General features: G+C 70.6%; 1 protein-coding gene across 1 annotated transcript in view; it reads right to left on the bottom strand.

The window, feature by feature from the left end:
• The window catches only part of GPR173 (G protein-coupled receptor 173), a 28,394-nt gene extending 11,653 nt beyond the window's left edge, over positions 1 to 16,741 (bottom strand). The window contains exon 1 of the mRNA XM_089770234.1: positions 16,721 to 16,741. The gene's annotated coding sequence lies outside the window, so the exon portion shown is untranslated. The remainder of the gene's footprint in view (positions 1 to 16,720) is intronic.
• Positions 16,742 to 21,838: the final 5,097 nt, after the last annotated feature.

The raw sequence follows: 21,838 nt of genomic DNA, 5'->3' as shown, positions 1-21,838 counted from the left end.
CAGCCCGTCTGTAAGCCCCGGCGTGGCGCAGCCCACCCGGAGTCACCAGAACGCGGGCGGGTCGAACGGCAAGGGGCTGCCCCTCATCCCCCCCGAGCGCCTCGCAGCGTCCTCGGGGCCTGGCAGGGTGGCTGCTTGGCCCTGCCCCGCCGTGCTGGGCTCGGGCACGTAGCAGGGAGGGCTGGTAGCCCGAAAGCGGCCAGGCTGCCTCGGCAGGGGCCTCGCGCTGCAACCGACCAAGCTGGGGGCAGGAACTGACCCTCCTCCGCAGCACCAGCTCCTCATGGAGAAGCAAAGCGGGACGATGGGTCACTGCGAGGGAGACTGGTGGGGCAGGAGAGCAGATGGGGGGCTGGGAGCTCACTCCTGGCTCTGGGGACACGGGGGGCAGAGCAGGGGCCGGAGCCAGGCCGCGGGGTCTGCCCGGCTCCGGGAAGGAAGCGGGGACTAGTGGTCAGAGCAGGGGCCGGAGCCGGGAAGGGAGCGGGGACTAGTGGTCAGAGCAGGGGCCGGGAAGGGAGCGGGGACTAGTGGTCAGAGCAGGGGCCGGGAAGGGAGCGGGGACTAGTGGTCGGAGCAGGGGCCGGAGCCGGGAAGGGAGCGGGGACTAGTGGTCAGAGCAGGGGCCGGAGCCGGGAAGGGAGCGGGGACTAGTGGTCGGAGCAGGGGCCAGAGCCGGGAAGGGAGCGGGGACTAGTGGTCGGAGCAGGGGAAGCTCACAGCACTGGGACAGACCGTCCGGCGGCACTGCTGGGGGGAAGCTCACAGCACTGGGACAGACCGTCCGGCGGCACTGCTGGGGGGAAGCTCGCAGCACTGGGACAGACCGTCCGGCGGCACTGCTGGGGGGAAGCTCGCAGCACTGGGACAGACCGTCCGGCGGCACTGCTGGGGGGAAGCTCGCAGCACTGGGACAGACCGTCCGGCGGCACTGCTGGGGGAAGCTCGCAGCACTGGGACAGACCGTCCGGCGGCACTGCTGGGGGGAAGCTCGCAGCACTGGGACAGACCGTCCGGCGGCACTGCTGGGGGGAAGCTCGCAGCACCTACCTTCTTTGCCCACTGGACTTGCTGTCTCGTCATCACTGGGCTGTGCCTGGCCTGTGGGGCAGGGTAAGCACTGAGCCGCGGGGGGAACCCAGCCATGCAGCCCCACCGTACCGGGCAGTTCCCCTGCTCTGTCGCCTGTGCCCAATTCGGCTACACTCGCTTTGTGCCTCAGTTTCCCTTGGCTTCATGTGTCTAGGGTCCAGGTCTGGGCAGCCCGGCCCGACATGGCCCTGATCTCGGCCGGTTACTGCTCCTCCGGGTGCAGCCCGGCACAGACGTGAGGTGGTCACGGGCGTCAGGGCCAGGGCGCCTCAGACCCCTCGGGGCAGGGTCCATCGCCCCCCCAGCTCAGTCTGTTTCCTCCATGTTCCCAGCCAGGGTCTGTCTCCCCCTCCCTCCCTGTCTCCCCCCTGGGAGGAGCCTTGTTCTCTGCCCAGGCTGGGCCCTGGGGTCTGGGCCAGTCCACGTGTGGGAGTCTCGCAGGGCAGGGGACCCCGGGTCACAGAGCAGACCCCCCCCCACTACGGCACAGGCGGACTCCTGGTTCCCCTTCTGGTGGGGTTGGTGCTGGGGAGCCAGGCCCTGCCTTGTGGGGCCGCGAGGGGGTGGGAGCAGAGAAAGAGCCAAGCCGTCTGCCCTGGGCCCGGCCACCCCACAGACCAGGGCGGGGCCCAGGCTACGTGGGGGCAGCAGGGCTGGGGGGAGCTGGCCAGTTTGCACCGGTGCCTGGTGCAGTGGGTAGGCAACGGAGAAACCTTCCTACCAGGAGAGCACGCAGGCGCCGCTCTGACCACTAGGCCCCACTCCCTGAGCCTGGGCTTGGGGCCCGGCTCCCGGCTGACCGCTGTCTGACCACTAGGCCCCGCTCCCTGAGCCTGGGCTTGGGGCCAGGGGCCAGGCTCCCGGCTGACCGCTGTCTGACCACTAGGCCCCACTCCCTGAGCCTGGGCTTGGGGCCAGGGGCCAGGCTCCCGGCTGACCTCTGTCTGACCACTAGGCCCCACTCCCTGAGCCTGGGCTTGGGGCCAGGGGCCAGGCTCCCGGCTGACCGCCGTCTGACCACTAGGCCCCACTCCCTGAGCCTGGGCTTGGGGCCAGGGGCCCGGCTCCCGGCTGACCGCCGTCTGACCACTAGGCCCCACTCCCTGAGCCTGGGCTTGGGGCCAGGGGCCCGGCTCCCGGCTGACCGCCGTCTGACCACTAGGCCCCACTCCCTGAGCCTGGGCTTGGGGCCAGGGGCCAGGCTCCCGGCTGACCGCTGTCTGACCACTGGGCCCCCTCCCTGAGCCTGGGTTTGGGGCCAGGGGCCAGGCTCCCGGCTGACCGCTGTCTGACCACTAGGCCCCACTCCCTGAGCCTGGGCTTGGGGCCAGGGGCCAGGCTCCCAGCTGACCGCTGTCTGACCACTAGACCCCACTCCCTGAGCCTGGGCTTGGGGCCAGGGGCCAGGCTCCCGGCTGACCGCTGTCTGACCACTGGGCCCCACTCCCTGAGCCTGGGCTTGGGGCCAGGGGCCAGGCTCCCGGCTGACCGCTGTCTGACCACTAGGCCCCACTCCCTGAGCCTGGGCTTGGGGCCAGGGCCCAGGCTCCCGGCTGACCGCCGTCTGACCACTGGGCCCCACTCCCTGAGCCTGGGCTTGGGGCCAGGGGCCAGGCTCCCGGCTGACCGCTGTCTGACCACTAGGCCCCACTCCCTGAGCCTGGGCTTGGGGCCAGGGGCCAGGCTCCCGGCTGACCGCTGTCTGACCACTAGGCCCCACTCCCTGAGCCTGGGTTTGGGGCCAGGGGCCAGGCTCCCGGCTGACCGCTGTCTGACCACTAGACCCCACTCCCTGAGCCTGGGCTTGGGACCAGGGGCCAGGCTCCCGGCTGACCGCCGTCTGACCACTAGGCCCCACTCCCTGAGCCTGGGCTTGGGGCCAGGGGCCAGGCTCCCGGCTGACCGCCGTCTGACCACTAGGCCCCACTCCCTGAGCCTGGGCTTGGGGCCAGGGGCCAGGCTCCCGGCTGACCGCCGTCTGACCACTAGGCCCCACTCCCTGAGCCTGGGCTTGGGGCCAGGGGCCAGGCTCCCGGCTGACCGCCGTCTGACCACTAGGCCCCACTCCCTGAGCCTGGGCTTGGGGCCAGGGGCCAGGCTCCCGGCTGACCGCCGTCTGACCACTAGGCCCCACTCCCTGAGCCTGGGCTTGGGGCCAGGGGCCCGGCTCCCGGCTAACCGCCGTCTGACCACTAGGCCCCACTCCCTGAGCCTGGGCTTGGGGCCAGGGGCCAGGCTCCCGGCTGACCGCCGTCTGACCACTAGGCCCCACTCCCTGAGCCTGGGCTTGGGGCCAGGGGCCCGGCTCCCGGCTGACCGCCGTCTGACCACTAGGCCCCGCTCCCTGAGCCTGGGCTTGGGGCCAGGGGCCAGGCTCCCGGCTGACCGCCGTCTGACCACTAGGCCCCACTCCCTGAGCCTGGGCTTGGGGCCAGGGGCCCGGCTCCCGGCTGACCGCCGTCTGACCACTAGGCCCCACTCCCTGAGCCTGGGCTTGGGGCCAGGGGCCAGGCTCCCGGCTGACCGCTGTCTGACCACTAGGCCCCACTCCCTGAGCCTGGGCTTGGGGCCAGGGGCCAGGCTCCCGGCTGACCGCTGTCTGACCACTAGGCCCCACTCCCTGAGCCTGGGCTTGGGGCCAGGGGCCAGGCTCCCGGCTGACCGCCGTCTGACCACTAGGCCCCACTCCCTGAGCCTGGGCTTGGGGCCAGGGGCCAGGCTCCCGGCTGACCGCTGTCTGACCACTAGGCCCCACTCCCTGAGCCTGGGCTTGGGGCCAGGGGCCAGGCTCCCGGCTGACCGCTGTCTGACCACTAGGCCCCACTCCCTGAGCCTGGGCTTGGGGCCAGGGGCCAGGCTCCCGGCTGACCGCTGTCTGACCACTAGGCCCCACTCCCTGAGCCTGGGCTTGGGGCCAGGGGCCAGGCTCCCGGCTGACCGCTGTCTGACCACTAGGCCCCACTCCCTGAGCCTGGGCTTGGGGCCAGGGGCCAGGCTCCCGGCTGACCGCTGTCTGACCACTGAGCCCCACTCCCTGAGCCTGGGCTTGGGGCCAGGGGCCAGGCTCCCGGCTGACCGCTGTCTGACCACTGGGCCCCGCTCCCTGAGCCTGGGCTTGGGGCCAGGGGCCAGGCTCCCGGCTGACCGCTGTCTGACCACTAGGCCCCGCTCCCTGAGCCTGGGCTTGGGGCCAGGGGCCAGGCTCCCGGCTGACCGCTGTCTGACCACTAGGCCCCACTCCCTGAGCCTGGGCTTGGGGCCAGGGGCCAGGCTCCCGGGTGACCGCCGTCTGACCACTAGGCCCCACTCCCTGAGCCTGGGCTTGGGGCCAGGGGCCAGGCTCCCGGCTGACCGCCGTCTGACCACTAGGCCCCGCTCCCTGAGCCTGGGCTTGGGGCCAGGGGCCAGGCTCCCGGCTGACCGCCGTCTGACCACTAGGCCCCACTCCCTGAGCCTGGGCTTGGGGCCAGGGGCCAGGCTCCCGGCTGACCGCCGTCTGACCACTAGGCCCCACTCCCTGAGCCTGGGCTTGGGGCCAGGGGCCAGGCTCCCGGCTGACCGCCGTCTGACCACTAGGCCCCACTCCCTGAGCCTGGGCTTGGGGCCAGGGGCCAGGCTCCCGGCTGACCGCCGTCTGACCACTAGGCCCCACTCCCTGAGCCTGGGCTTGGGGCCAGGGGCCAGGCTCCCGGCTGACCGCTGTCTGACCACTAGGCCCCACTCCCTGAGCCTGGGCTTGGGGCCAGGGGCCAGGCTCCCGGCTGACCGCTGTCTGACCACTAGGCCCCGCTCCCTGAGCCTGGGCTTGGGGCCAGGGGCCAGGCTCCCGGCTGACCGCCGTCTGACCACTAGGCCCCGCTCCCTGAGCCTGGGCTTGGGGCCAGGGGCCAGGCTCCCGGCTGACCGCCGTCTGACCACTGGGCCCCACTCCCTGAGCCTGGGCTTGGGGCCAGGGGCCAGGCTCCCGGCTGACCGCTGTCTGACCACTAGGCCCCGCTCCCTGAGCCTGGGCTTGGGGCCAGGGGCCAGGCTCCCGGCTGACCGCTGTCTGACCACTAGGCCCCGCTCCCTGAGCCTGGGCTTGGGGCCAGGGGCCAGGCTCCCGGCTGACCGCTGTCTGACCACTAGGCCCCACTCCCTGAGCCTGGGCTTGGGGCCAGGGGCCAGGCTCCCGGCTGACCGCTGTCTGACCACTAGGCCCCACTCCCTGAGCCTGGGCTTGGGGCCAGGGGCCAGGCTCCCGGCTGACCTCTGTCTGACCACTAGACCCCGCTCCCTGAGCCTGGGCTTGGGGCCAGGGGCCAGGCTCCCGGCTGACCGCTGTCTGACCACTAGGCCCCACTCCCTGAGCCTGGGCTTGGGGCCAGGGGCCAGGCTCCCGGCTGACCTCTGTCTGACCACTAGACCCCGCTCCCTGAGCCTGGGCTTGGGGCCAGGGGCCCGGCTCCCGGCTGACCGCTGTCTGACCACTGGGCCCCACTCCCTGAGCCTGGGCTTGGGGCCAGGGGCCCGGCTCCCGGCTGACCGCTGTCTGACCACTGGGCCCCACTCCCTGAGCCTGGGCTTGGGGCCAGGGGCCAGGCTCCCAGCTGACCGCTGTCTGACCACTAGGCCCCGCTCCCTGAGCCTGGGCTTGGGGCCAGGGGCCAGGCTCCCGGCTGACCGCTGTCTGACCACTAGGCCCCACTCCCTGAGCCTGGGCTTGGGGCCAGGGGCCAGGCTCCCGGCTGACCGCTGTCTGACCACTGGGCCCCACTCCCTGAGCCTGGGCTTGGGGCCAGGGGCCAGGCTCCCGGCTGACCGCTGTCTGACCACTAGGCCCCACTCCCTGAGCCTGGGCTTGGGGCCAGGGGCCAGGCTCCCGGCTGACCGCTGTCTGACCACTAGGCCCCACTCCCTGAGCCTGGGCTTGGGGCCAGGGGCCCGGCTCCCGGCTGACCGCTGTCTGACCACTAGGCCCCACTCCCTGAGCCTGGGCTTGGGGCCAGGGGCCAGGCTCCCGGCTGACCGCTGTCTGACCACTGGGCCCCGCTCCCTGAGCCTGGGCTTGGGGCCAGGGGCCAGGCTCCCAGCTGACCGCTGTCTGACCACTAGGCCCCACTCCCTGAGCCTGGGCTTGGGGCCAGGGGCCAGGCTCCCGGCTGACCTCTGTCTGACCACTAGGCCCCACTCCCTGAGCCTGGGCTTGGGGCCAGGGGCCAGGCTCCCGGCTGACCTCTGTCTGACCACTAGGCCCCACTCCCTGAGCCTGGGCTTGGGGCCAGGGGCCAGGCTCCCGGCTGACCGCTGTCTGACCACTAGGCCCCACTCCCTGAGCCTGGGCTTGGGGCCAGGGGCCAGGCTCCCGGCTGACCGCTGTCTGACCACTAGGCCCCGCTCCCTGAGCCTGGGCTTGGGGCCAGGGGCCAGGCTCCCGGCTGACCGCTGTCTGACCACTAGGCCCCACTCCCTGAGCCTGGGCTTGGGGCCAGGGGCCAGGCTCCCGGCTGACCGCTGTCTGACCACTGGGCCCCACTCCCTGAGCCTGGGCTTGGGGCCAGGGGCCAGGCTCCCGGCTGACCGCTGTCTGACCACTAGGCCCCACTCCCTGAGCCTGGGCTTGGGGCCAGGGGCCAGGCTCCCGGCTGACCGCTGTCTGACCACTAGGCCCCACTCCCTGAGCCTGGGCTTGGGGCCAGGGGCCCAGCTCCCGGCTGACCGCTGTCTGACCACTAGGCCCCGCTCCCTGAGCCTGGGCTTGGGGCCAGGGGCCAGGCTCCCGGCTGACCGCTGTCTGACCACTAGGCCCCGCTCCCTGAGCCTGGGCTTGGGGCCAAGGGCCAGGCTCCCGGCTGACCGCTGTCTGACCACTAGGCCCCACTCCCTGAGCCTGGGCTTGGGGCCAGGGGCCAGGCTCCCAGCTGACCGCTGTCTGACCACTAGGCCCCACTCCCTGAGCCTGGGCTTGGGGCCAGGGGCCCGGCTCCCGGCTGACCGCTGTCTGACCACTGGGCCCCACTCCCTGAGCCTGGGCTTGGGGCCAGGGGCCAGGCTCCCGGCTGACCGCTGTCTGACCACTAGGCCCCACTCCCTGGGTATGTCTACACTACAACGTTAATTCGAACTAAGCTAATTTGAACTAACGCGTCTAGAACTAAAAACTAGTTCGAATTAGCGTTTTGCTAATTCGAACTAGCAAGTCCACATTAAGTGGACCCTGAACAGGGCTTAAGGATGGCCGGAAGCAGTGCCGGCCGGGCATCAGAGGAGGACTTAGAGCGTGGAGATGCTGTCTCAGGCTAGCCGAGGGCTGTGCTTAAAGGGTCCCGACCCCCACCCCGGACAGACAGTTCTCAGGGATCCCCGCTTTAAAACCAGTCCTGGCTTGGAGTGCCCTGAGTGCCCACACTCGGCACATCACACCACTCGGCCATCAGCCCGGCTGCACTTGCCGCAGGCTGCCATCTGGGGAGAGGGGGCAATTCGGGGGGCTGCAGGAGAGCTTCCACCCCCAGAAGCCCGCAGAGCCAGCCCAGTCCTCCCCATCGGGGGCTCGTACCCCATTCCTCCCTCACCTCCTTCCCTAGCCCCCCTTCTTATTGATGTACAAAATAAAGATAACGTGTCTTCCAACATTGACTCTGTCTTTATTGAACAAAACTGGGGGAGACTGGGAAAAGGAGGTGGGAGAGGGGAAGGGAAAGGCTGGGAGAGGGGAGGTCAACTAACATGATCAGGGGTTGGGAACAGGTCCCAGATGAAGAGAGGCTACAGAGACTGGGACTGTTCAGCTTAGAAAAGAGGAGATGGAGGGGGACAGGATAGAGGTCTCTAAAATAAGGGGTTGGGTGGAGAGGGTGCATTCAGAAAAGTTCTTCATTAGTTCCCATAAAGAAGGACTAGAGGACACCAAAGGAAAGGAATGGGTAGCAGGCTTCAAACTAGTAACAGAAAGTTGTTCTTCACAAAGCAAATAGTTAACCTGTGGAACTCCTTGCTGCAGGAGGCTGTGAAGGCTACAACTAGAACAGAGTTTAAAGGGAAGTGAGATCAAGTCATGGAGGTTGGGTCCATGGAGTGGTATTAGCCAGGGGGTAGGAATGGTGTCCCTGCCCAAAGTTTGTGGAAGGCTGGAGAGGGATGGCACGAGACAAATGGCTTGGTCACTGTCTTCGGTCCATCCCCTCCAGGGTCCCTAAGGTTGGCCGCTGTCGGCAGACAGGCTACTGGGCTAGATGGACCTTTGGTCTGACCCAGGACGGCCATTGTAAGCTCAGGGCTCAGGGTCGGGGGTCTCAGTGGACCCCCTTGATTTTCATGCAAACCTGCTCGTGGGTGGCCAGGCTGGCAGCTCTCCTGCCCTAGACGGCCACTTTCCTGTGCCTACTGCGGAGGTCGTGGACGAGGTCCACGATGTCTGCACTAGCCCAGGCGGGTGCCCGCCTCTTGCGGTCCAGGGCAAGCTCCCGGGAGCCGCCAGCCTGGTCCCGGGAAGAGGCTGAGGGCTGGGGGGCATCGGGTGGGTGGCTCTGTGCCGTGCCAGGTGCAGGGTCTGCTGGCTGGGTGCTGGCAGGCTTGCACCTGGCACGGGCACCGTAGCCAGCCCGTACCCCTTTAAGGGGTCCGGGGCCGGGAAGGGGGCATAGAGTTTCCCTGGTGTTGGCCAGAGTGGCCACCAGGGAAAGCTGGGGAGGGCTAGCCTCCCACCAGTTCGAATTAAGGGGCTACACACCCCTTAATTGGAACTAGCTAGTTCGAACTAGGCTTAGTCCTCGTAAAATGAGGTTTTCCTAGTTCGAACTAAGCGCTCCGCTAGTTCGATTCAAAGTTGAACTAGCGGAGCGCTAGTGTAGCGCCTATGAAAGTTAGTTCGAACTAACTTTGTAGTGTAGACATACCCCCTGAGCCTGGGCTTGGGGCCAGGGGCCAGGCTCCCGGCTGACCGCTGTCTGACCACTAGGCCCCACTCCCCTCCCAGACTCAAGGAGGGACCCAGGGGCCGGCTGTGACGTAGTGGGGGTACCTGGCTGGTTTCTATGCTGCTGGCTCTGGGGGAACCCCACTGGCTGCCGTGGGTACCACGACCCAGCAAAACAGGATGAGTCATTATGCAAAGGGGGTGTCAACCTGTCTGACCAGCCACCCCCCAGGGAGAGGGACAAAGGAAGGTGGATGCTGCCCTGGCTGGGGGCAGGGCTGGAGGAGAGGTGGTTAGTTCCTGGCTGGAAGGCAGGGGAGAAGGAGCTGGGGAGGGGGCTGGGATCCCCCATCTCAAGGGGGACACTGAGGTCATTTTTTTTTTAATTGTATCCTTTGGTATCTATGGCTGTGACTACTTTCTTCCACTATTTGATCTGAGGAAGTGGGTCTGGCCCACTAAAGCTCATCATCTAATAAACCATCTTGTTAGTCTTTAAAGTGCTACATTGTCCTGCATTTTGCTTCAGCTACCCCAGACTAACACGGCTCCATCTCTACCACTATTCTACATGCAAGGCACTACATTTAGCCGTTTGGAATGGAAATCCATCAACCATATGAAGAAACTCGCACAGATACAGACAGACATCATATTTGTTCATTTTATTTTTAATTGTATCCTTTGGTATATATGGCTGTGACTACTTTCTTCCACTATCTGATCTGAGGAAGTGGGTCTGGCCCACGAAAGCTCATCACCTAATAAACCATCTTGTTAGTCTTTAAAGTGCTACATTGTCCTGCATTTTGCTCTTAGCCCCAGTTCCTGTAACCAGATTACATCTGTGCTGTGCTGTATCCTGGAGAAGCGATAAACTCCCTCCATTCTACCGGCTGGGGGAGTCTGTTCGTGCCATTTCGGGGTGCAGGAGACGGGGGACCCCAACGCGTCATCACACCGGGCTCCTGGCTGACCGCTGTCTGACCACTAGGCCCCACTCCCCTCCCAGACTTAAGGAGTCTGCCGGCGGAGAGTCCCCGCTGGCTGTGGGTGGGGCGCAGGGCGGGGGCCCCCGACACACTGGGACAGCAGGCGCCCCCAGACCCCGGCTGAGAACAGGCCCCGTCACACTGGGCTCTGGCCAGACCTGCCTGAGGTTCGGGGGCGCGGGCCCCCCCAGACCCCGGCCGAGAACAGGCCCCGTCACACTGGGCTCTGGCCAGACCTGCCTGAGGTTCGGGGGCGCGGGCCCCCCCAGACCCCGGCCGAGAACAGGCCCCGTCACACTGGGCTCTGGCCAGCCCTGCCTGAGGTTCGGGGGCGCGGGCCCCCCCAGACCCCGGCCGAGAACAGGCCCCGTCACACTGGGCTCTGGCCAGCCCTGCCTGAGGTTCGGGGGCGCGGGCCCCCCCAGACCCCGGCCGAGAACAGGCCCCGTCACACTGGGCTCTGGCCAGACCTGCCTGAGGTTCGGGGGCGCGGGCGGGCCCAGACCCCGGCCGAGAACAGGCCCCGTCACACTGGGCTCTGGACAGCCCTGCCTGAGGTTCGGGGGCGCGGGCGCCCCCAGACCCCGGCCGAGAACAGGCCCCGTCACACTGGGCTCTGGCCAGCCCTGCCTGAGGTTCGGGGGCGCGGGCGCCCCCAGACCCCGGCCGAGAACAGGCCCCGTCACACTGGGCTCTGGCCAGCCCTGCCTGAGGTTCGGGGGTGTGGGCACCCCCAGACCCCGGCTGAGAACAGGCCCCGTCACACTGGGCTCTGGCCAGACCTGCCTGAGGTTCGGGGGTGTGGGCGCCCCCAGACCCCGGCTGAGAACAGGCCCCGTCACACTGGGCTCTGGCCAGACCTGCCTGAGGTTCGGGGGCGCGGGCACCCCCAGACCCCGGCCGAGAACAGGCCCCGTCACACTGGGCTCTGGCCAGCCCTGCCTGAGGTTCGGGGGTGTGGGCACCCCCAGACCCCGGCTGAGAACAGGCCCCGTCACACTGGGCTCTGGCCAGCCCTGCCTGAGGTTCGGGGGTGTGGGCACCCCCAGACCCCGGCCGAGAACAGGCCCCGTCACACTGGGCTCTGGCCAGCCCTGCCTGAGGTTCGGGGGCGCGGGCACCCCCAGACCCCGGCCGAGAACAGGCCCCGTCACACTGGGCTCTGGCCAGCCCTGCCTGAGGTTCGGGGGCGCGGGCACCCCCAGACCCCGGCCGAGAACAGGCCCCGTCACACTGGGCTCTGGCCAGACCTGCCTGAGGTTCGGGGGCGCGGGCACCCCCAGACCCCGGCTGAGAACAGGCCCCGTCACACTGGGCTCTGGCCAGACCTGCCTGAGGTTCGGGGGTGTGGGCACCCCCAGACCCCGGCTGAGAACAGGCCCCGTCACACTGGGCTCTGGCCAGCCCTGCCTGAGGTTCGGGGGTGTGGGCCCCCCCAGACCCCGGCCGAGAACAGGCCCCGTCACACTGGGCTCTGGCCAGACCTGCCTGAGGTTCGGGGGCGCGGGCGGGCCCAGACCCCGGCTGAGAACAGGCCCCGTCACACTGGGCTCTGGCCAGCCCTGCCTGAGGTTCGGGGGCGCGGGCCCCCCCAGACCCCGGCTGAGAACAGGCCCCGTCACACTGGGCTCTGGCCAGCCCTGCCTGAGGTTCGGGGGCGCGGGCCCCCCCAGACCCCGGCTGAGAACAGGCCCCGTCACACTGGGCTCTGGCCAGACCTGCCTGAGGTTCGGGGGCGCGGGCCCCCCCAGACCCCGGCTGAGAACAGGCCCCGTCACACTGGGCTCTGGCCAGACCTGCCTGAGGTTCGGGGGTGTGGGCCCCCCCAGACCCCGGCTGAGAACAGGCCCCGTCTCACTGGGCTCTGGCCAGCCCTGCCTGAGGTTCGGGGGCGCGGGCACCCCCAGACCCCGGCTGAGAACAGGCCCCGTCACACTGGGCTCTGGCCAGACCTGCCTGAGGTTCGGGGGCGCGGGCACCCCCAGACCCCGGCTGAGAACAGGCCCCGTCACACTGGGCTCTGGCCAGACCTGCCTGAGGTTCGGGGGTGTGGGCCCCCCCAGACCCCGGCTGAGAACAGGCCCCGTCACACTGGGCTCTGGCCAGACCTGCCTGAGGTTCGGGGGCGCGGGCGGGTCCAGACCCCGGCCGAGAACAGGCCCCGTCACACTGGGCTCTGGCCAGCCCTGCCTGAGGTTCGGGGGCGCGGGCCCCCCCAGACCCCGGCCGAGAACAGGCCCCGTCACACTGGGCTCTGGCCAGACCTGCCTGAGGTTCGGGGGCGCGGGCCCCCCCAGACCCCGGCCGAGAACAGGCCCCGTCACACTGGGCTCTGGCCAGCCCTGCCTGAGGTTCGGGGGCGCGGGCCCCCCCAGACCCCGGCCGAGAACAGGCCCCGTCACACTGGGCTCTGGCCAGCCCTGCCTGAGGTTCGGGGGCGCGGGCCCCCCCAGACCCCGGCCGAGAACAGGCCCCGTCACACTGGGCTCTGGCCAGACCTGCCTGAGGTTCGGGGGCGCGGGCGCCCCCAGACCCCGGCTGAGAACAGGCCCCGTCACACTGGGCTCTGGCCAGACCTGCCTGAGGTTCGGGGGCGCGGGCACCCCCAGACCCCGGCCGAGAACAGGCCCCGTCACACTGGGCTCTGGCCAGCCCTGCCTGAGGTTCGGGGGTGTGGGTACCCCCAGACCCCGGCCGAGAACAGGCCCCGTCACACTGGGCTCTGGCCAGCCCTGCCTGAGGTTCGGGGGTGTGGGCACCCCCAGACCCCGGCCGAGAACAGGCCCCGTCACACTGGGCTCTGGCCAGCCCTGCCTGAGGTTCGGGGGTGTGGGCACCCCCAGACCCCGGCCGAGAACAGGCCCCGTCACACTGGGCTCTGGCCAGACCTGCCTGAGGTTCGGGGGCGCGGGCACCCCCAGACCCCGGCTGAGAACAGGCCCCGTCACACTGGGCTCTGGCCAGACCTGCCTGAGGTTCGGGGGCGCGGGCCCCCCCAGACCCCGGCCGAGAACAGGCCCCGTCACACTGGGCTCTGGCCAGCCCTGCCTGAGGTTCGGGGGCGCGGGCACCCCCAGACCCCGGCCGAGAACAGGCCCCGTCACACTGGGCTCTGGCCAGACCTGCCTGAGGTTCGGGGGCGCGGGCGGGCCCAGACCCCGGCTGAGAACAGGCCCCGTCACACTGGGCTCTGGCCAGCCCTGCCTGAGGTTCGGGGGTGTGGGCACCCCCAGACCCCGGCTGAGAACAGGCCCCGTCACACTGGGCTCTGGCCCGCCCTGCCTGAGGTTCGGGGGCGCGGGCCCCCCCAGACCCCGGCTGAGAACAGGCCCCGTCACACTGGGCTCTGGCCAGCCCTGCCTGAGGTTCGGGGGTGTGGGCCCCCCCAGACCCCGGCCGAGAACAGGCCCCGTCACACTGGGCTCTGGCCAGACCTGCCTGAGGTTCGGGGGCGCGGGCCCCCCCAGACCCCGGCCGAGAACAGGCCCCGTCACACTGGGCTCTGGCCAGCCCTGCCTGAGGTTCGGGGGCGCGGGCCCCCCCAGACCCCGGCCGAGAACAGGCCCCGTCACACTGGGCTCTGGCCAGCCCTGCCTGAGGTTCGGGGGCGCGGGCCCCCCCAGACCCCGGCCGAGAACAGGCCCCGTCACACTGGGCTCTGGCCAGCCCTGCCTGAGGTTCGGGGGTGTGGGCGGGTCCAGACCCCGGCCGAGAACAGGCCCCGTCACACTGGGCTCTGGCCAGCCCTGCCTGAGGTTCGGGGGCGCGGGCACCCCCAGACCCCGGCTGAGAACAGGCCCCGTCACACTGGGCTCTGGCCAGACCTGCCTGAGGTTCGGGGGCGCGGGCCCCCCCAGAGCCCGGCCGAGAACAGGCCCCGTCACACTGGGCTCTGGCCAGCCCTGCCTGAGGTTCGGGGGCGCGGGCACCCCCAGACCCCGGCCGAGAACAGGCCCCGTCACACTGGGCTCTGGCCAGACCTGCCTGAGGTTCGGGGGTGTGGGCGCCCCCAGACCCCGGCTGAGAACAGGCCCCGTCACACTGGGCTCTGGCCAGCCCTGCCTGAGGTTCGGGGGCGCGGGCACCCCCAGACCCCGGCCGAGAACAGGCCCCGTCACACTGGGCTCTGGCCAGCCCTGCCTGAGGTTCGGGGGCGCGGGCACCCCCAGACCCCGGCTGAGAACAGGCCCCGTCACACTGGGCTCTGGCCAGCCCTGCCTGAGGTTCGGGGGTGTGGGCACCCCCAGACCCCGGCCGAGAACAGGCCCCGTCACACTGGGCTCTGGCCAGCCCTGCCTGAGGTTCGGGGGTGTGGGCACCCCCAGACCCCGGCTGAGAACAGGCCCCGTCACACTGGGCTCTGGCCAGCCCTGCCTGAGGTTCGGGGGTGTGGGCACCCCCAGACCCCGGCCGAGAACAGGCCCCGTCACACTGGGCTCTGGCCAGCCCTGCCTGAGGTTCGGGGGCGCGGGCACCCCCAGACCCCGGCTGAGAACAGGCCCCGTCACACTGGGCTCTGGCCAGACCTGCCTGAGGTTCGGGGGTGTGGGCGCCCCCAGACCCCGGCTGAGAACAGGCCCCGTCACACTGGGCTCTGGCCAGACCTGCCTGAGGTTCGGGGGCGCGGGCGGGTCCAGACCCCGGCTGAGAACAGGCCCCGTCACACTGGGCTCTGGCCAGCCCTGCCTGAGGTTCGGGGGTGTGGGCCCCCCCAGACCCCGGCCGAGAACAGGCCCCGTCACACTGGGCTCTGGCCAGACCTGCCTGAGGTTCGGGGACGCGGGCGGGCCCAGACCCCGGCTGAGAACAGGCCCCGTCACACTGGGCTCTGGCCCGCCCTGCCTGAGGTTCGGGGGTGTGGGCACCCCCAGACCCCGGCTGAGAACAGGCCCCGTCACACTGGGCTCTGGCCCGCCCTGCCTGAGGTTCGGGGGCGCGGGCCCCCCCAGACCCCGGCCGAGAACAGGCCCCGTCACACTGGGCTCTGGCCAGCCCTGCCTGAGGTTCGGGGGCGCGGGCCCCCCCAGACCCCGGCCGAGAACAGGCCCCGTCACACTGGGCTCTGGCCAGCCCTGCCTGAGGTTCGGGGGCGCGGGCACCCCCAGACCCCGGCCGAGAACAGGCCCCGTCACACTGGGCTCTGGCCAGCCCTGCCTGAGGTTCGGGGGCGCGGGCGGGCGTATTTAGCACTTTTATCCCTCCATCTACCCACTTGAAATGAGGTCTCTGAGCAAAGCAGCCGACCGCAGAGCGCTCGCTCTCCCCACTTGTCTGGCTGGAAATGAACTCTGCTTCCTGCCTGCTCTGGAGCCCTCTGCCCGAGTTTCAGAGAAAACACCCGCTGAAGTGATTTTGCCTCCGCCGCAGCCCTCGGGCTCGGCTTCGGCAGAACAAGTAACTGGCTGCGCTGCCTCCTCCATTTCCCCTGCGGCTTGTTTTGCACTGCGCACCAGTGGCCCGCCAGCGTGAGAGTTCACCACCTGGACTGTCTCCCTCACCCTGCCTCGGGCGCTGGAGTTAATGGCACGGGCCAAGACCCGGCCAGGAGGCAGCTCTGGCTCCTACGAAGCCAGGCAGATTTGCACAGTGGGGGTCAGTCTTGTCAGGACACATTAGTGAAAAGCAGGCGTGAAAATCCTTCACCATGACTGCGCCATGAAGCCGGTCTGGGAGCACTGCACACTTGCTGTGCACTAGTGCTAGGACACACAATGAAGCAGGCTGGGTTCTGACCGGGGAAGGTTTCACGGTGCTAATGCACACACCTGATTTGCTCGCTGGCTTTGCACATCCTGTGCAAGAGAGAGGATTTGGGAGTGTTTCACACACATTTTTCACTAGTGCAAATGATAGCACAAGGCTGAATTCTGACTCAGGAATGTTCCCCAGTCACTTTACACTTCTGCAACAATTGCACAAGGAAGCAGGCTGAATTCAGGATTGCGGGCATTACGCACGCTCTTTGCACTGGTGCAAACGACTGCGCAAAGGAGCAAATGGTGATCTGGGAGCCTGGAACACTGACTGGGCCCCAGTGCTAACATTCGCATGCCAGAGCTGGGCAAACTGGGATTTGGGAGTGTTTCACACCCACGGTTCTCTAGTGCAAGTGGTGCACAAGGGACCCGGGTGAATGCTGGTTTGGGACCATTGCACTTTCTTTGCGCTAGTGCTAACGCATGCACCTGATGTGGCACGATTGCACGCTTACTTTGCACAGACCAACAATGCTACCCCTCCCTGCCCTCATTAACCCTTTCCCCTCTCACTTGCTGATCCTCTGTCGACAGTACGAACCCACAGCCATACCCTGGGCCGTACGACATCCCTCCCCCCACTCTATGCCCTGGGGGGCCGGGACCATCTCAGGAGGGTAGGGCAAAGGCAGAGGAATTCAGAGCGGGGACGGGGCTGCCTTGCCACAGGCCCAGGTCCCCAGAAAGGGGAGGGACTCAGGGCTCAGAGTCACGGGATCAGGTGATTTGGGGACTCAGCGTCACGGCGGGATGATCCACGTCACAGGGTGATTAGTGGGGTGCTCACAGGACATGGGGACTCGGGGTCATGAGGCAGGGAGACTTGGGGGCTTGGGTGATTCTGGGGGGCTCTGAGTCATGGAGATGGGGGGACTTGAAGGGCTCAGAGACATGATGGGGCTTGGGGCACTCGGGGGGCTCTCTTAGGGGGATTCTGTGGGAAGATTTGGGGTCCTTGGACATAGAGGAATGTGGGATTTTACCTCCTCCCCGGCCTCATGCAGCTCTTCGGCTGGCGGCCTGCGCGCTCCCGGCCAGCTGCCCTGGCGCGTGCCCACCACGCTGGGGTCGTGCCCTGGCTATCGGTCTGGTACCGGATCACGAAATCCAGCCGAGCTGCCTCCTCCGCCTGCTGCTCCTCCTGGCCCAGCGGAGGGGCAGGCTGAAGGCAGGGCGGTCGCTCCGGCCGTCGGGCGAGCCCTGGCACGTGGCGGGCGGGTGCCGCGGTAGGAGCGCCAGCGGTCCCGGCTGGCCCGCACGTGCACGGCCTTGCTGTAGGCCACGTTCAGCACCCGCACGGGGCCCTGCAGAAGCCACGGCTCCAGGGCCCGGCGCCAGCACCTCCCCCAGCCGCTCCGGCTCGCCCCGCCCGAGCGGGGGCACCAGGCAGGGGGACGGCAGCAGCCGGCTGCTGGGGGGCAGCACCTCGGGGGGGTGACTCGGGCGAGGGTGGCGGGCAGGGCTGGTAACGCCGCAGGCGGGTTAAAGGCAGCCCCAGGGCGTCAGCGAATAGCACCCGGCGTGCCCCAGGGCCTGCGGGGAGAGCCCCCCTTCCCTGTGCCCCAGGGCCTGCGGGGAGAGCCCCCCTTCCCCGTGCCCCAGGGCCTGCCAGGAGAGCCCCCCTTCCCCGTGCCCCAGGGCCTGCCGGGAGAGCCCCCCTTCCCCGTGCCCCAGGGCCTGCGGGGAGAGCCCCCCTTCCCCGTGCCCCAGGGCCTGCCGGGAGAGCCCCCCTTCCCTGTGCCCCAGGGCCTGCGGGGAGAGCCCCCCTTCCCCGTGCCCCAGGGCCTGCGGGGAGAGCCCCCCTTCCCCGTGCCCCAGGGCCTGCGGGGAGAGCCCCCCTTCCCTGTGCCCCAGGGCCTGCCGGGAGAGCCCCCCTTCCCCGTGCCCCAGGGCCTGCCAGGAGAGCCCCCCTTCCCCGTGCCCCAGGGCCTGCTGGGAGAGCCCCCCTTCCCCGTGCCCCCAGGGCCTGCCAGGAGAGCCCCCCTTCCCCGTGCCCCCAGGGCCTGCGGGGAGAGCCCCCCTTCCCCGTGCCCCAGGGCCTGCTGGGAGAGCCCCCCTTCCCCGTGCCCCAGGGCCTGCCGGGAAAACCCCCCTTCCCCGTGCCCCCAGGGCCTGAGGGGAGAGCCCCCCTTCCCCGTGCCCCAGGGCCTGCTGGGAGAGCCCCCCTTCCCTGTGCCCCAGGGCCTGAGGGGAGAGCCCCCCTTCCCCGTGCCCCCAGGGCCTGAGGGGAGAGCCCCCCTTCCCCGTGCCCCAGGGCCTGCGGGGAGAGCCCCCCTTCCCCGTGCCCCAGGGCCTGAGGGGAGAGCCCCCCTTCCCCGTGCCCCCAGGGCCTGCGGGGAGAGCCCCCCTTCCCTGTGCCCCAGGGCCTGCCGGGAGAGCCCCCCTTCCCCGTGCCCCCAGGGCCTGCGGGGAGAGCCCCCCTTCCCTGTGCCCCAGGGCCTGCGGGGAGAGCCCCCCTTCCCCGTGCCCCAGGGCCTGCGGGGAGAGCCCCCCTTCCCCGTGCCCCAGGGCCTGCTGGGAGAGCCCCCCTTCCCCGTGCCCCCAGGGCCTGAGGGGAGAGCCCCCCTTCCCCGTGCCCCAGGGCCTGCTGGGAGAGCCCCCCTTCCCCGTGCCCCAGGGCCTGCCGGGAAAACCCCCCTTCCCCGTGCCCCAGGGCCTGCCGGGAGAGCCCCCCTTCCCTGTGCCCCAGGGCCTGCCGGGAAAACCCCCCTTCCCCGTGCCCCAGGGCCTGCCGGGAGAGCCCCCCTTCCCCGTGCCCCAGGGCCTGCCGGGAGAGCCCCCCTTCCCCGTGCCCCAGGCCCTGCCGGGAGAGCCCCCCTTCCCCGTGCCCCCAGGGCCTGAGGGGAGAGCCCCCCTTCCCCGTGCCCCAGGGCCTGCTGGGAGAGCCCCCCTTCCCCGTGCCCCAGGGCCTGCCGGGAGAGCCCCCCTTCCCCGTGCCCCAGGGCCTGCCGGGAGAGCCCCCCTTCCCCGTGCCCCCAGGGCCTGAGGGGAGAGCCCCCCTTCCCCGTGCCCCAGGGCCTGCCGGGAGAACCCCCCTTCCCCGTGCCCCAGGGCCTGCCGGGAGAGCCCCCCTTCCCCGTGCCCCAGGGCCTGAGGGGAGAGCCCCCCTTCCCCGTGCCCCAGGGCCTGCCGGGAGAACCCCCCTTCCCCGTGCCCCAGGGCCTGCCGGGAGAGCCCCCCTTCCCCGTGCCCCAGGGCCTGAGGGGAGAGCCCCCCTTCCCCGTGCCCCAGGGCCTGAGGGGAGAGCCCCCCTTCCCCGTGCCCCAGGGCCTGCGGGGAGAGCCCCCCTTCCCCGTGCCCCAGGGCCTGCCGGGAGAGCCCCCCTTCCCCGTGCCCCAGGGCCTGCTGGGAGAGCCCCCCTTCCCCGTGCCCCAGGGCCTGCCGGGAAAACCCCCCTTCCCCGTGCCCCAGGGCCTGCCGGGAGAGCCCCCCTTCCCTGTGCCCCAGGGCCTGCTGGGAGAGCCCCCCTTCCCTGTGCCCCAGGGCCTGCCGGGAGAACCCCCCTTCCCCGTGCCCCAGGGCCTGCGGGGAGAGCCCCCCTTCCCCGTGCCCCAGGGCCTGCGGGGAGAGCCCCCCTTCCCCGTGCCCCAGGGCCTGCGGGGAGAGCCCCCCTTCCCCGTGCCCCAGGGCCTGCGGGGAGAGCCCCCCTTCCCCGTGCCCCAGGGCCTGCCGGGAGAGCCCCCCTTCCCCGTGCCCCAGGGCCTGCGGGGAGAGCCCCCCTTCCCCGTGCCCCAGGGCCTGCCGGGAGAGCCCCCCTTCCCCGTGCCCCAGGGCCTGAGGGGAGAGCCCCCCTTCCCCGTGCCCCCAGGGCCTGCCAGGAGAGCCCCCCTTCCCCGTGCCCCAGGGCCTGCCGGGAGAGCCCCCCTTCCCCGTGCCCCAGGGCCTGAGGGGAGAGCCCCCCTTCCCCGTGCCCCAGGGCCTGCGGGGAGAGCCCCCCTTCCCCGTGCCCCAGGGCCTGCCGGGAGAGCCCCCCTTCCCCGTGCCCCAGGGCCTGCTGGGAGAGCCCCCCTTCCCCGTGCCCCAGGGCCTGCCGGGAAAACCCCCCTTCCCCGTGCCCCAGGGCCTGCCGGGAGAGCCCCCCTTCCCTGTGCCCCAGGGCCTGCCGGGAGAGCCCCCCTTCCCCGTGCCCCAGGGCCTGCCGGGAGAACCCCCCTTCCCCGTGCCCCAGGGCCTGCCAGGAGAGCCCCCCTTCCCTGTGCCCCAGGGCCTGCCGGGAAAACCCCCCTTCCCCGTGCCCCAGGGCCTGCCGGGAGAGCCCCTCTTCCCCGTGCCCCAGGGCCTGCCGGGAGAACCCCCCTTCCCCGTGCCCCAGGGCCTGCGGGGAGAGCCCCCCTTCCCCGTGCCCCAGGGCCTGAGGGGAGAGCCCCCCTTCCCCGTGCCCCAGGGCCTGCTGGGAGAGCCCCCCTTCCCCGTGCCCCAGGGCCTGCGGGGAGAGCCCCCCTTCCCCGTGCCCCAGGGCCTGCTGGGAGAGCCCCCCTTCCCCGTGCCCCCAGGGCCTGCGGGGAGAGCCCCCCTTCCCCGTGCCCCAGGGCCTGCCGGGAGAACCCCCCTTCCCCGTGCCCCAGGGCCTGCTGGGAGAGCCCCCCTTCCCCGTGCCCCAGGGCCTGCCGGGAAAACCCCCCTTCCCCGTGCCCCAGGGCCTGCCGGGAGAGCCCCTCTTCCCTGTGCCCCAGGGCCTGCCAGGAGAGCCCCCCTTCCCCGTGCCCCAGGGCCTGCCGGGAAAACCCCCCTTCCCCGTGCCCCAGGGCCTGCCGGGAAAACCCCCCTTCCCCGTGCCCCAGGGCCTGCCGGGAGAGCCCCCCTTCCCCGTGCCCCAGGGCCTGCGGGGAGAGCCCCCCTTCCCCGTGCCCCCAGGGCCTGAGGGGAGAGCCCCCCTTCCCCGTGCCCCAGGGCCTGCGGGGAGAGCCCCCCTTCCCCGTGCCCCAGGGCCTGCCGGGAGAGCCCCCCTTCCCCGTGCCCCAGGGCCTGCGGGGAGAGCCCCCCTTCCCCGTGCCCCAGGGCCTGCCGGGAGAGCCCCCCTTCCCTGTGCCCCAGGGCCTGCCGGGAAAACCCCCCTTCCCCGTGCCCCAGGGCCTGCCGGGAGAGCCCCCCTTCCCCGTGCCCCAGGGCCTGCGGGGAGAGCCCCCCTTCCCTGTGCCCCAGGGCCTGCCGGGAAAACCCCCCTTCCCCGTGCCCCAGGGCCTGCCGGGAGAGCCCCTCTTCCCCGTGCCCCAGGGCCTGCCGGGAGAGCCCCCCTTCCCCGTGCCCCAGGGCCTGCCGGGAGAGCCCCTCTTCCCCGTGCCCCAGGGCCTGCCGGGAGAGCCCCCCTTCCCCGTGCCCCCAGGGCCTGAGGGGAGAGCCCCCCTTCCCCGTGCCCCAGGGCCTGCCGGGAGAACCCCCCTTCCCCGTGCCCCAGGGCCTGCGGGGAGAGCCCCCCTTCCCCGTGCCCCCAGGGCCTGAGGGGAGAGCCCCCCTTCCCCGTGCCCCCAGGGCCTGAGGGGAGAGCCCCCCTTCCCCGTGCCCCAGGGCCTGCGGGGAGAGCCCCCCTTCCCTGTGCCCCAGGGCCTGCCGGGAGAGCCCCCCTTCCCCGTGCCCCCAGGGCCTGAGGGGAGAGCCCCCCTTCCCCGTGCCCCCAGGGCCTGAGGGGAGAGCCCCCCTTCCCCGTGCCCCCAGGGCCTGAGGGGAGAGCCCCCCTTCCCCGTGCCCCAGGGCCTGAGGGGAGAGCCCCCCTTCCCCGTGCCCCAGGGCCTGCCAGGAGAGCCCCCTGTGACGAGTGGGGGGTCACTTGCTATCTCATGGCTACTGTCTGTAGCACCAGGGAGCAGGACAGGGGTGAGTCACTGTGCAAAGAGGGTCTCAACCGGTCTGACCAGCCGCCCCCCTGGAGAGGGACAAAGGAAGGGGGATGCTGCCCGGCCGGGGGCAGGGCTGGAGGAGGGGGAGCTAGTTTCTGTCTGGGATGATGGAGGAAGCAGGCTCAGCACAGGCTGGGGGGTTTAGAAGCCGAGACCCCCCCATATCAAGGGGGCTGAGGCATCCTAGGCCTGCCCTGTAGCCTGGTGACATCTGTGCTGGGCTGTATCCTGGGGGAGCAATAAGCCACCTCTATGCTACTGGCTGGG

The sequence above is a fragment of the Pelodiscus sinensis genome, chromosome 18 (assembly GCF_052426305.1).
Source record: "Pelodiscus sinensis isolate ZL-2025 chromosome 18, ASM5242630v1, whole genome shotgun sequence".
Taxonomy (NCBI): domain Eukaryota; kingdom Metazoa; phylum Chordata; order Testudines; family Trionychidae; genus Pelodiscus; species Pelodiscus sinensis.
The sequence above is the reverse complement of the archived record's forward strand: the minus strand, read 5'-3'. Positions and strand labels throughout refer to the sequence as shown.